This window comes from Mesoplodon mirus (genome assembly GCF_964341445.2).
Source record: "Mesoplodon mirus genome assembly, chromosome: 4".
In the NCBI taxonomy this organism is placed as follows: domain Eukaryota; kingdom Metazoa; phylum Chordata; class Mammalia; order Artiodactyla; family Ziphiidae; genus Mesoplodon; species Mesoplodon mirus.
Genome location: NC_138979.1, coordinates 173,495,037 through 173,507,221, shown reverse-complemented (window position 1 = coordinate 173,507,221; position 12,185 = coordinate 173,495,037).

Sequence of the window (12,185 nt, the reverse complement as noted above, 5' to 3'; positions counted from 1 at the left end):
GCTCCAAATAATTAAATTTCCAAGCAGTACGTGAACATTTGGATTAGTGAAAATCCTGGGGATGAAAAACATCTACATATTTATATCTTAATTCTTAACCCCAATAATCAGTTTGCATTTCCTTTCTGCTTACTGAGCTTCCTCCATCCTCTTCCACCACCACCCTCCGCCTTTTTTATCTTAAGGCACCAATGTGTTTTCCTTTATGATGGAAGAGAGTTGCAGCATGAACAAGGCATTGATTTATCCGTGACCTTGAACAATTTGTTTAATTTTGAAGCAGTTACTTTTGAATCCTTGGAAATAAGAACAGAATGGGACGTGGAGCATGGTAATGTGCTGCTTCTCAGCAGCAGCTCTACTGACATTTTGGGCTGGATTCATAATTCTTTGTTGGGGGGTGGCTGTCCTGTGCACTGTAAGATGTTTAGCAGCATCCTTGGCCTCTATGGACTGCATGCCAGTAGTAACCCACCCACTCCACCCCTGGTTGTGACAAAAAATGTCTCCAGCTGTTGCCAAAGTTCCCCTGAGAGGCAAAATCGCACACACACACACGCACACACACACACGCAAACACACACCCCCAACCTCTGCTGTAATGGAAGAAGTACTGGCTTTGGAGTCAGATATGTGGAACTCAATTGTGAGTTTTTGCCACAGCTAGTTACTAAATTTCTTGAATTAGTTTCCAAACCTCTCCAAGCCTCAAGCCCCTCTTTTCTAAGATGTAAGAGATGCTACTAACTTTGTAGTTGTAAGGATTAACACATACAGTGCCTGGCAAAATGAGATGTTCAGAAAATAAAAGTTTTCTCTCTTCTAAGACTTTTGTCTCGGAAGAACTTGGGTATCAGGAAATTCAGGCATAAGGGAGTAAGTCAGGAACACTATGAAAAGGAAAGGGGAATAAGCCAGAAATTCATCTGAACTCCTGATTCTCTAAGGCTCTAGGGAAAGGAGAAAATTAGATTCAAAATCTGAGAAATATGGAAGTGTGTGTGATGGTTCTGTGGCCCCCAACAGCAGAAGTCATTTAGAAGGGTGCAGGGGTAGAGAGTCAGATGTTACCCAGAGAACAAAAACACTCTTGCCTACCTACTCATTAATGCTTGAAATCCCTGTCTAAAAACATGAAACCTTTTATTCCACTACTAGCATCTGGAAAATATCTTGCATATAATAGGCCTCCAGTAAGCATTTGTTAGATTGAATTAGAACCAAAACATAAAGGGCAAACGCCCCTGGGAGAAGCAACACAGTGACTTGACTCACACAAAGGTGATGCCAGCTTCTCTTGTGAAAGTAGATTTTGGGTATCAAAGTAAATTTTAGTTTCAGATAGGAAAGAGGCTCCACGATTAGTCGAGGACAACAAAGTGAGAGAGGTTCTGAAGACTATATTGCTTGCTATCCACCTTCAACTGAAGCCATCCTCATTTCATTATTTTTCTTTTAAGTATTTTATTCCAATTCTTTCAAGAAGTGGACAAATAGGGTCTTTTTCTCTCCAATTTTAGCAGAGAACATATTATCATAAGTGTAATTTAATTTGTCCTTGGCCTTCACTCTACGTGTATAAAGAAGAGAGAGAAGATCCTTTCTGGTTGCTGTTCCCAGGAGATAACCCATGATCATAGGCAGATACATGCAACTTATATGGGCTTATTGTAGCTTTAGCTTCCAGGAACACGGTTCCACTGGGGAATCACCACCAGCTGCAATAGGCTTGGAGAATAGACATTCCTGAAGACCTTCTGTTGAGTATTTAAACATGAATTTCTCACTGTTAAGAAATCATTCCAATGGTACATTTTTGTTATTGATATCTGGAGGCTTGTATCTGTATTTTAGAAGGAAAACAATTTTCTCCCTTAGTGCATTGCTATGTTTACTTTTATTATTGAATTTCTTCATTTTGTCTTAGCTTGTCAGCTCAAAACTAAGTCTTGTGCTCAGTTGCAATAACTATTCATAGCCTATTTTTCTATTTATCTCTTTAATTCCCTTTATTAGGCAGGTGGCTTTTATTCTTCTACTCTTATTTAATGGTTTAATCAAGCCTATTTTTTAAAGCATTAAACATGAGGTTTATTTTAAGTACGAGTCCACTGTGTGTTATACTGACAGTAGATACAGGGCCACAATAAGTTTGTAAATATTCATACATGTGTAAAAAAGACTGCAACTTACACATACTTTCTTTACTTGATTGAAAGACTTCTTATGGTACATAAAATGCTTTCTGTAGTTGATCTCAGCTTTGTTCACACTGAAGTGAGTTGTATCCAGGTTTTCTAAGCTCAAGACTGCTCAGTTGCTGCTGTCGCCACCGTTGGTTTGTTTTCTTTCAGGATCAAGGTGGATACTTTCATATAAAATCTTGTTTTTAATTCCTTGTCTGGCAAGTCTTTCCTGGATTCTTAGCTTTGCATAATTATACCTACAATGGAACCAGCATCCTAAAGTCACCAAGATAAATCCTCCTACTCCAACATCACGTGATCTTCTAATTCTACTGGTTAACAAAAAATGTCCAAAGCCAGCCTCAACAGATCCTAATGAACCGTATAATATCGAATCCCATGCATAGAGAATGTTTTCAACATCTAAAATTCGTAGGAGCTTAAACGGCTTCCCCTTCCCGGGCTCCCCAGGCTCTAGCACAGCCGCTATGGGGACGGTCGACGCCTTTGCCCCTAATCAAGCCTATTTTTAATTAGATGAGTTTGAAGCCCTTTGGAAATGGGGATATAAATAAAACAAACTATGTATTATTATTACATACCATAATATATAGCCTAATACATATACTATATAGTTCGTTTTTTCTATTTTATTATATATTATTTTAAAACGTATTATTTATTATTATTATATATTATATATATTATATATTATTATATATTATTTAAAAACGTATTATTACATTTACATTTAATCTATATCTTTATAGAGTACCATTACTTGCATAATTCAGAGGCTTCCTGGAATTTATATTTGTCTGCTTGGCCATGCTCAGTATCATCAATGAAAATTATCCAGTAAATGCAGTGAAAGCACCAAGAGGTAAAGGCCAAGATAATCTTTTCCCATTCAGTGGCTAATTATGAACATATTTTCATCTTTAAAGTCCCTGAAGGACAAAAATGAAGGACTTTTTTTAGGGGATATTTTTTAAGGTGTACCTATCAGGGCAGAGAAAAGAAATGAAATTAAATGATGAATGTGCCCTATATGTTGGCACCAGTCTCAAAACAAAATCCCTTAGGTTTTGGTGGAAACCTTGGAAATTTGAACTATTGACTATTTCTCAGTCATTCTCCAATCGAAATACTGTAACTATTCATTCATCTAATAAGTAAATTGAGAAAATGGAACTTCAGAGCTTGGCGGTATTAGCATGTTATGAAGTAATGGATTAATTTGCTGTTTGTCACTAGAGGGGGCTTTAGGAAAGTTTTAAGCTGCATCTCTATGAGGAAGACAATCAAGCCATAAGAGGCAATATTAACTTACAAATCTTACTCAAGGAGGGTAAGGAGTGAAAAGCATTTTGAAACATGACTTCGAGGTAGAGCTTCTCCAATAATAGTTAGTGACATATATACCGAGTTCTTTCTTGAGCACAGGAAGAAATTACTGTATTATCTGAAGGCCCTTCATGAATAAAAATATCTTCATCATTGTCAACCTATAACTTGAGTTTTCTTAATTTTATTGTTAAAGCTGGAGAGAACAGTAATGACCATAATTCTCTATAAAGCAACATGTGCTTAACAGACAGAAAAAAAGGACAGATAGACAAAAAAAGAGTGATAATAGGATAAACTGATCCCAAATGACCATTCTGAGTTCTCATAAGAAAAAGAACTCTGATATCTGAACACAATATCATCTTGTCCATAGAAATTTATCAGAGCTGTAACACCACAGAGTTCATTGCACTTTTACGGTCCATTCCACACTTTATTTTCATTTTTCCTATATTTTAAAGGAGCACAAAATTATGACTCTGGAGGTAGTTTAGCTGGCTTCTTGTTTCTTGAAAAGAATCACTCATATCGTGACCCTTTGGAAAGGCTGCCGGAATTGCAGATATTAAGCCGGCTAGTAACTGTAATAGTCCTCCACAGCTCCAATTTCTCCCCAGCTGTGTTTCTTAAATCTTTTTGTCCAATTAAGAGAAGCCTCTGTGAACAGAACTTAAACATTCTATGGTTACTAAGTAACCTGTCCCTATAGCTTAAGAAGAGCATTGTATCTATTTTTCCACTGCCAATCAGTTGCCCACAATGTATCTGGGTGGAGGCTCAGACTGAAGTTTTGATAATCTCCACCTAATGCATTCTCTGTCTACAAGTGGCTTCACCGTTAAAAAGAAAGCAAAGCAAAACACATAACCGAGCTGTTAGTTTATCCTGATATTATTTCTTTCAGTTAAAAAAATAGAGTTTGGAGTTTTAACGATTAGTGGATTTCTGGGAAGTTACAATAAAGCTCTATAGGTGCATCTATGAATAGCAAATAGCCACATAAAATCAGTTTAAAAAAACCCTGAGTTTGTAAGCCACCAATGAAAACCATCCTTTTTTAATGCCCTACCTAGTTTTCCTAAGGGATTCAATCTTCACTCCAGACAAAATGAAGGACAGAAATGAAGGATATTTGGGAATGTTTAAATTTAGATTGCATTAATTATTTCTTTATAATTTTGAGCAAATAAGCTTAGACAATTGAGATGGGGATGGGTTACTGACCCTGTCAGACATGCTCAATCTCTGACTTGCTTGGCTGAAATGTAAGGTTTCTCTTACCTTCTTTGAGTCCTTCCATTTCCTGGTCTGCAAACAACAGTTCAGTGTTCATTGTGTTTCGTGTTTTAAAACAAAAATCGAAATTCTCCAACATTATGAAAATATGTAATGAAAACATCTTCTTGTTATATAACATTGTGTCCACTGAAGTTTATACCCATAGGCAACTTTACATTAAAGAAAAACATTATGAGTCAAGAAATGAATACAGGAGACCTTTCCCACAGTGAAGCCACAGTCTAGAAACTTTGGTCATGGGCTGGGCACAGAAAGATTTCCTCTGTTGTAAAGATTTCCTTTACAACATGCAGAGTGGATCCTTACGTAAGATACCTGGACATATAAAGTAGAATAAGTGATGCACTGAGCCTTATTTATTTACTTTCTAAACAAGGCTGGCAGTAAACAAATATTTTTCCTTGTATGTCAGAGAATGGGGGTGCTGGAAGGATGCCAGTAATCACCAAGCCAAAAGCTTCATCTTGCAGAAAAGCCTGCTAGAGCCCAGAGCACGTAATTAGCCCACGCAACTCAGCTTTCTGACTCCGGATTTAGTGCTCATTCCACTAAATCAAGAAACAGGCAGATAACCAGACAATTAGCTCAGTGACATTTCATTATGTATGTTTGCTCTTTTATGCATGTACTACCTAAAACAATGGAAAATTTCTTTTATTGTGCAATCATGAATGCATAAATGGAAAATGTAAATGAGAATTTGCTTAAGTCCTTTGTCTTAGGCAAACCTGTACTTAAGCTGTCTGAGAGAAATGCAAATATGTATATTTTAAAGTCATACATTTTTCTAAAAGACCAGCATATATGAGTCTTCCAAAGTGAACGTGAGCCCAGCTGAGCCCAGTTTTCTCCTACCCTGGAGATGTTTACTTTACCATAACCCGGAGATAATCTGTCATTCACATGGAATTTGGGATCATTTTTCATTGGAGAATTCACCCCTCAGAAGGGGTAGCTTTTCTTTTACAAGGATGGCGGAAAAGAATAACATTCATGACTCTCCCTGTAAACTAAAAACTGCCATACATTATTTCAACTAATATTAATGAGCACCTACTATGTGCAAGACCCGTACTCTTTTTTTTTTTTTTTTTTTTTTTTTTTTTTGCGGTACGGGGGCCTCTCACTGTTGTGGCCTCTCCCGTTGTGGAGCACAGGCTCCGGACGTGCAGGCTCAGCGGCCATGGCTCACGGGCCCAGCCTCTCCGTGGAATGTGGGATCCTTCCAGACCGGGGCACGAACCCGTGTCTCCTGCATCGGCAGGCGGACTCTCAACCACTGCGCCACCAGGGAAGCCCCAAGGCCTGTGCTCATCAGCTCACATTTTCCCCCCTTAGAGCCTACAGGACACAACTGTACCTTCTCCAGGTCATTTGCAACCCCTTCAGTGATCCTCTGGGTTTTACCTGCTTTGAACAGAATAACTGAAAGCTGGACATCTACAGGACTATGATAAAGTGTCAGGTAACATAGAATAGCCATTAAATGTGTGTTGGAATCTACTTACTTTTGAGTCCTGGGTCTGCTGTTTCTTGGTTCTGCAACCTTGACCAAGGGCTGCATGTCTTCATCTGCAAAATAACAATAGTGTCTACTTCATGTGATTGTTGTGAGAATGACACAAGATAATATAATAGCCTTCCACAGTGCCTGGGTGCCATAATTTAGGTTCCCCCAGAAGCAGACCCTGAGGCGTATATTCAACTACAGGTAGTTTATTTAGGAGGTCATCCAGTAAACACCAGTAGGGGGGTACATAAGTGACACGAGAAGGGAAGGAAGCCATAAAGAGATGCTATCAAGCAAGTGGACGAGGAACTCTGTGAAACAGTACAGAACACCTCAGAGTTATCCTCCCCAAAGGTCGGGGAGCTGGGGTATTTATCCATCACCTATTGTCAGTCTTTGTCTAAGGGCTACTGGCAGTGTGTGGTTAATTCCCCATAGGCAGGTAAGGTGGGTTTCAGTATTCAGAGAAAGCTCTAGGCAATAAGGTGCAGGTGCTGACTGTTGAAGTTGGGATTGGCATGCAAGGAAGTGGCAAGAGCTGAGGACTGACAGTAGCCATTCAACACATTTACTCTTTTTGTTTTTATTCTTTTTATTTTTGTATTTTATTTTATTTTTTTTTTGCAATACGTGGGCCTCTCACTGCTGTGGCCTCTCCTGTTGCGGAGCACAGGCTCCGGACACGCAGGCTCAGTGGTCATGGCTCACGGGTCCATGTGGGATCTTCCCGGACCGGGGCACGAACCCGCGTCCCCTGCATCGGCAGGCAGACTCTCAACCACTGCGCCACCAGGAAAGCCCCTCTTTTTGTTTTTAAATGTTATTAAGTGACTTATTACTTTCTTTTCAAATTGAATATGCATGGCACAAAGAAGGCATTTGTTATGAACACCTGTTATGTGTGTCTGCCCAGCATCATTTCCCTTTTCTTCCGATGGGAAATGCATCCCTTGTCCTTTGGGTAATACTGTCTTGATCTTCTCTCTTTCCCAGGCCCCTCTCTTCTCCTGCCCCTCTGTTATCACAGGAAGGGGGAATGTGACCCTGGTCTGGCTGGAATACATCCAGCCAGCTAGCTTCAGGGATTGATTCAAAGGTGGGTGTGGAACCCTAGTCAGCATCCCATCTGATCAGTGTCCTCGCTAGGACTTAGCTGCTAGAGCTGTTGGTACTGATTCTTTCTGCTGGATCTGCTCAGCTGGGTAGAGTTCTGGGCTGCTGACTGCTGTGTTGCTTCATTTGGAAAGCATATGTGTAACAGATAAAGAGATAGAGAAGGGTGGTATGGGGGAGAGAGAGAGAGAGAGACTGTGAAGACATCGTTTGAGCCCCCCAATACAGCTCTGGTTGAAGTATTGAATATTTGAACTGGTCTTCAAGTTATATGAGCCAATAAATTCTTTGCTGTCACTTGCAATGAGTGAGTCCTAGCAGAGCGTTTAATACATATTTGTAGCATTTCGTGCTCTAAAATGCTAAGACTTATCTTTTAATACGTCATGTTAAGTGTAAATTCCCAAGTAATTGTGAAAGCTGCTTAGCAAGATGTTGGAGACAAGTGTGTACTGACAGTATCTTTATATTCCAGAATATTCTTCCCCTCATTTGAGGTTTTAGCATTTCATGTCTCAGTCACATCATTAACTAACTTTTTAAAAAATAAATTTATTTATTTATTATTATTATTTTTTATTTTTGGCTGTGTTGGGTCTTCGTTACTGCACGTGGGCTTTCTCTAGTTGCAGTAAGCGGGGGCTACTCTTCGTTGCAGTGCGCAGGCTTCTCATTGTCGTGGCTTCTCTTGCTGCAGAGCACAGGCTCTAGGCGTGCAGGCTTCAGTAGTTGTAGCACATGGGCTCAGTAGTTGTGGCTCGCGGGCTCTAGAGCACAGGCTCAGTGGTAGTAGCACAGGGGCTTAATTGCTCCATGGCATGTGGGATCTTCCCGGGCCAGGGCTCGAACCTGTGTCCCTTGCATTGGCAGGCAGATTCTTAACCACTACACCACCAGGGAGGCCCCATTAACCAACTTTGAATTACCCCAGGATAAAGTTATTTCACTCCTGAGCACATCAAGAAGAAAGTCTCAGTTTGAGACTAGTGTGGTTTTAGCTCCTCTCACCTTTGCTAACCTCTCTTTCTAACAAGTACTGAAGCTCTAGCTCAGGCCATAGCATTTGAGGGAATATTTTTTTGCCTTTGTTGTGCTTATGGCAATTACTACCATCCTTCCAATTATAAATGAGGTATTAGTTTTCTTTAAAAATGTTTAACTTAAAAAGTGAGTAAATTCAAAGGAAAACTATAAAGTAAATAATGGTATGATGGTGTAACAATATGGCAAAAGTCGTGGGTGGCATTTAAAAGACTGAAGTTTGGGAAGTTGAGGGAAGCATTAGCTTATTATAAGGTATCCCTGCTTCCATAGGGAAAAGAGAAAGGCGAGATAGACAAGGATCCATTCAGATTTTCATAGGCTAATTCTCTGATGTGATTTTTTTTTTCTTTTTTTTTTTTTTTTTTTTGCAGTACGTGGGCCTCTCACTGTTGTGGCCTCTCCCGTTGCGGAGCACAGGCTCCGGACGCGCAGGCTCAGCGGCCATGGCTCACGGGCCCAGCTGCTCCGCGGCATGTGGGACCTTCCCAGACCGGGGCATGAACTCATGTCCCCTGCATCGGCAGGCGGACTCTCAACCACTGCGCCACCAGGGAAGCCCTCTGATGTGATTTTGATTAAAGGACACAATTGGCTTATTGGGGAGTTTCAACTCATTTGGGGGTAAAAACATAGAAGAATTTTATTTTTTCCAGTCACTGTTTTCACCTGTGCTCTAATGAAGTCCCTTCCCCACTGGGTCACAGGGTCTCTTAAAGACACTTTGGCCTGATTCTTTAGCTTTTTGTCGTTTTTGGTAATTAAAAGCACGTTCAGTTTTTTTTTTTTTTTGCGGTACGCGGGCCTCTCACTGCTGCGGCATCTCCCATTGCGGAGCACAGGCTCCCGACGCGCAGGCTCAGCGGCCATGGCTCACGGGCCCAGCCGCTCCGTGGCATGTGGGATCTTCCCGGACTGGGGCACGAACCCGCGTCCCCTGCATCGGCAGGCAGACTCCCAACCACGGTGCCACCAGGGAAGCCTAGCACGTTCAGTTTTTAAGACTCAGTTCTGCTTTTTAAATAAATTGTAACCTTTTGTCAGATCTAAGGCTCTTCTCTTCCCCTTTCCCAGAACTGGCTAGACTGGGGGCTCCAGGGGCTGGTACTGGAGGTGCACTTGCAATGAGTGAGTCCTAACAGAGCATTTAATACGTTTTTGTAGCATTTTGTGCTCAAAATACTATCAGCTTTTATACACCCCTTCTCCCTACCCCCTTGTCCTGGTTCCTTTGATACTGAGGTGGAGAGGCAAAAGGAATGTCTTTATCTTCTTGCATGGCTGTCTCTGTTTTTCTAGCTCTTCGTCTAAGAGCTCAATGTGAAGGAGTAGTGGCTCCAACATGCCTTTTAATTTTTTTGGCCACACCGTGCGGCTTATGGGATTTTAGTTCCCCAACCAGGGACTGAACCCGGGCCCTCGGTAGTAAAAGCACACGTCCTAACCACTGGACCTCCAGGGAATTCCAATATGCCCTTCTGAGGGCATTTTAGTCCCAAGCAACTTCCTCAGATGCTGGTAATATGCTGCAATACTTGACTCCAAATGAATCCCATCTGGCTGCATCCTTCCCCACTGATTCAGTGCACCCGCCTGTTTGGCCCCTGCTGTAGCAATCCCCAGCCAGACTATAGACTCCAGTTGCATGGACTTGCAGGTGTGGGTGGGATTCTTTTCTGTATTTGGGGGGAACTAGAACTATGGGAGAAGTGCATGCCCCTGTCTGTCTGACTACCCTCCATCCTGCCTTGTCTCCTTAATTCATTCCCTTCTGCCTGGATCACAGGGGCAGGTGAGCAGATTCGCTGGCTGACAGACATTTAACCAGAGAGTGGAATCAGAATACCCCATTGGAGTATAATTGCTTCACAATGGTGTGTTAGTTTCTGCTTTATAACAAAGTGAATCAGTTATACATATACATATATCCCCATATCCCCTCCCTCTTGTGTCTCCCTCCCACCCTCCCTATCCCACCCCTCTAGGTGGTCACAAAACATCGAGCTGATCTCCCTGTGCTATGCGGCTGCTTCCCACTAGCTATCTATTTTACATTTGGTAGTGAATATATGTCAATGCTACTCTCTCACTTCGTCCCAGCTCACCCTTCCCCCTTCCCGTGTCCTCAAGTCCATTCTCTACATCTGCGTCTTTACAGAATACCCTTTCTGTAGGCACCTATGAATTCACCAATGAATGATTCTCTTGGGATCTGCCTCCCTTGGTTTCCAGTAGTGGGAGCGGGGGAGTAGCCTTTCCTTTCCTGACGACAAAGAAGAAAGACAGGGAATGGCTTCTCCTTATAAGAAATGCTCTCGGGCCTCCCTGGTGGCGCAGTGGTTGAGAGTCCGCCTGCCGATGCAGGGGATACGGGTTCGTGCCCCAGTCTGGGAGGATCCCATATGCCGCGGAGCGGCTGGGCCCGTGAGCCATGGCCGCTGGGCCTGTGCGTCCAGAGCCTGTGCTCCGCAGCGGGAGAGGCCACAACAGTGAGAGGCCCGCGTACAGCAAAAAAAAAAAAAAGAAATGCTCTCCACCAAAAGGTGACTTTTTTTCTCTCCAATCAGCCTCACATTTTCTTGTTGGTGGATGTAGTATGCTGAGTGATGGCCACTCAAAGATATCAGGTCCTAATCCCTGGATCCTATAAATGATATTTTATAAGGAAAAAGGGTCTTTGCAGAAACGAGATGAGGAGATCCACTTGGATTATCTGGGTCAGGGGTCCCCAACCCCTGGGCCTCGGACAGTTAATGTTAACGGGCCGCACGGCAGGAAGTGAGCAGGGGGCAAGTGAGCTAAGCTTCACCTGCTGCCCCCCATCGCTCACATTACGGCCTAAACCATCGCCCGCACCCCCCACACCATTCGTGGAAAAATTGTCTTCCACAAAACCAGTCCCTGGTGCCAAAAACGTTGGGGATTGCTGATCCAGGTGGTCCCTAAATACAATCACAAGTATCCTTATAGGAGGAAGGCAGAGGGAGATCACTCAGACAGTAAAAGAGAAGATGATGTAAAGATAGAAGCAGAGATTGGAGGGATGCAGTCACAAGCCAAGGAATGCCAGCAGCCACCAGAGGCCAGAAGAAGCAAGGAATGGATTCTCCCCTAGAACCCCCAGAGGTAGTGAGACTCTGCTTTCAGCCCCGTAATACTGATTTCAGACTTCCAGCCTCCAGAGCTGTGAGAGAATAAACTTTCGTTGTTTTAAACTACCCAGATTGTGGAAATTTGTTATAGCAGCCCTAAGAAATTAATATAGTGGGATAGGACACTTTTGGCTGAAATGATGCCTCTCACTGACTGTCATCAAGACAGGCATTTCTCAGAAATAACAATGTGGGGACCTGTAACTTTTTGTTCTGATTTTGGGTCTTTTGTTCTGGGTATAGGGAGCCCAGGAAAGAAATTCCACTAATCACTTAACACCATCCTGTTCCAAAAAGGAACATCACCATTAACTCCCAGCATGGTCATTTAAATTTTTTTTTTTTTTTTTTTTTTTGCTTTTCCAGGCAATTGAGAATGTTGATTTTCATTTATATAAGACAAACAGAAGATTCTCTCACAAATTATAACAGAAACAACTATCTGATCCCAAATAGTCGATTTTCCCTTATATAATAATAGGACTCCCAAGTTTTAGCTGGGTCATGTGGAATTGAACTACAATTCTCATCCTC